The sequence below is a fragment of the Oryzias melastigma genome, linkage group LG15 (genome assembly GCF_002922805.2).
Source record: "Oryzias melastigma strain HK-1 linkage group LG15, ASM292280v2, whole genome shotgun sequence".
Taxonomy (NCBI): Eukaryota; Metazoa; Chordata; class Actinopteri; order Beloniformes; family Adrianichthyidae; genus Oryzias; species Oryzias melastigma.
The window spans coordinates 11,847,453-11,849,982 of record NC_050526.1 but is presented as its reverse complement, the minus strand read 5'-3'; the positions used below and the strand labels follow the sequence as shown (position 1 = coordinate 11,849,982).

The window sequence follows — 2,530 nt, the reverse complement described above, 5'->3', positions numbered from 1 at the left end:
AAAAAATAACATTTCCATAACACTTTCATGTTCATTTTTATGTCAGGACCAAATCTTTTCCTCCTCTGCTGAACTGCAGTAATAAATTAAATAGAGATTTATCATTACCAATTAACTTTTGTTTTTTAAAACCTTAAAGACTGAGAAAAGCGGGATACGCTGTGGACAGTTTGACACTCTGTTACTGCCGCTGCGCAGCGACGTGTCCGGTGCTCAAGCCATTGATATGCCGGCAGACAGAGAGCTATGCTGGGGCTGGATCACGCTTAAACCTCCACAACATTTAAAACGTTCCCCGGTGCGCTTGCTGTTCGGAACGTCGGGGGTGCGCAGCTCTCGGCGCCAGACGCGAGCCGGTACCACCAGACGTGGTACTGGACGCGAACCGGAGCCGGGTTAGAGTGCAGGAGCTCTCCAGGTCCTAGTGCGGGGCTGGTTCTAGCTCGCAGCTCGGTGGTTGTAGACCCGCCCGTGATCGAGTGAGAGCAGCCAGGGAGTTAAAGGGCGGGACGCCCGCGCGCGCGGTATGGAAAGGCACGTATGAGAAAATCCGCGATTAATGCGTCAAAAAAATTGTCGGCGTCAAGCACATGTCAGATTACTTATATGATAATTTTATTTAAAGTTTAGAATACATTTTATGTTGTGCGCAGAATAGATTTGCTGTGCGCAACGGGCGTGGGAGCAGTGCGCAATTGCGCACGTGCGCAGCTTAGAGGGAACATTGCTGGTGGTGCGGGAGCGGAGGCTCCTGTACCTCCTCCCTGAGGGCAGGAGGCTGAACAGGTTGTGTGCAGGGTGGTGAGCATCCCTGACAATTGTCAGCGCTTTACGGGTGAGGCGGGTGGTGTATAAGTCCAGTGTTTGTTTAGTTTATTAATTTACCAACGGAAACACGTGGGAGCACGTGCATGGACACAGACACACAACAAAAAAGACAGACACGCACACGCGCGCACAAACCGATCAATGAAGTGGGCTGACTGCGGAGTTGGGGGGCGGGGTCTGTGTCAACAGGGGCAGAGACCATCCTCTTTTAGCAGAAACACGGGGTGATATCCTGATTATTGACCATGATGGCAAAAAAAAACCATATGGCAATAGCAGAAGCGCCCGTCCACCGTCGCGGAAAAAATTCGCGTCTGGTGTGACCAAGACTATCTGCTCCGCGCCGCTTTATGGCGCTCTTGCGTCCGGTGTGACTATGGCGTAAGAGAGCTACATGTGACTCCGGAGCCTCAAGTTACAAACCCCTGCTTTAGAGGAAGTTTATATCCCTGATCTTATTGTCCTGGAAAACCCTTTTTCCGTTTGTCATCCTCTACAGATGCAATGGCGAATCCTTCTCCTGCAAAGAGCATCGGTGACCCTGGCATCACCCCCCTCTCTCCATCTCACATTCAGGTGATTTTTATATTTCTTTTGTTGTTTTTGTACACCAGTGCTTAAGCAGTCTGTATTCTCAATTCAATATGATCATCAGTTAATTCTCCAGTGGTGTGTGAGGATCTGCTTAGTATGTTGGTGCAGGAGGAACTTGGTTATTTTGTTCTTTGGAAACACTGCGGTCTGTTCATTACTGCGTTCCTTTTGGCTCTTCATCATTGCAGCTGTTGTGTAATAGTGTAAAAAAACAACAGTGGGAAGGAAAAAGAAACAAACACTGGTTCAACTTACAAAAAAAGAAGAAAGAGTCTTTGAGTCAACCATTGCTGGTAAATGTATTCTGCAACTTTGATAAATGAGCATGTAAAACACTCATTCTAAGAAACAGTCAGCCCCTCCTGTTTAATCAAAAGTATGTTTTGATCATTTCAGAAGATGATTGCAAAAGAACTTCTAAAGCATAGTTACAAACTTGTCACTATGTCCAGCAGCTCTGGTGCTGTTAAATGGTTTGTAGAACAGCTGCATACATGCTTAGAGGCCAGATGAATGCATTCATGCACCTGTGCATGAAACGAGCTGCAGATCTAGTGATATGGAAACAAGTCTGAAGCATTAATAACATTTTCTCCTCAAGACTTTTAGGCTGCTCGACTCCTTCAAAAGCCACTCCGATAAAAATTGATAGAAATTGATAGCCAGCTAAAATATTAGCTAAATGCCAAATTGGTCTAAAAAAACAAACTAAGAAAAAAGCTTAGGTTAGCCAATACATGTAGCATAGCTGAAAATTGGCTGTGATCATTAGTTTTCCAGGTGAGTTCATTTAAATGAAAAACTACTAAAGAAGGACGTTCCACATTATTAGGCAGACCAACATTTTCAAGCAATATGGAAAAGAAAAGGATCTCTGCTGCTGAGAAGCAGGAAATAGTTAAATGTTTTGAACAAGCTATGAAATAACCTTGGCTATTTTACAAAAGGCATCAGGGTCTTGAATATTAGCCCTAACCCTAGTCCTGGCTCCAGAGTGGGGCCCCGATGACACTGACCTGAATGAGAAAACAAAAGTGAATATTGCTGTTGCTGACATTGTGAACCGCTCTTAGTCTGGCCCGTCACTTAGGACCTGCTGTCTACCATT

The 2,530-nt window shown here is 45.3% G+C and overlaps 1 long non-coding RNA gene across 1 annotated transcript in view; it reads left to right on the top strand.

The window, feature by feature from the left end:
* LOC118599701 overlaps positions 1–1,715 on the top strand; it is an 11,520-nt gene extending 9,805 nt beyond the window's left edge. The window contains exon 3 of the long non-coding RNA XR_004949155.1: positions 1,328–1,715. This is a non-coding gene — a long non-coding RNA (uncharacterized LOC118599701). The remainder of the gene's footprint in view (positions 1–1,327) is intronic.
* Positions 1,716–2,530: the final 815 nt, after the last annotated feature.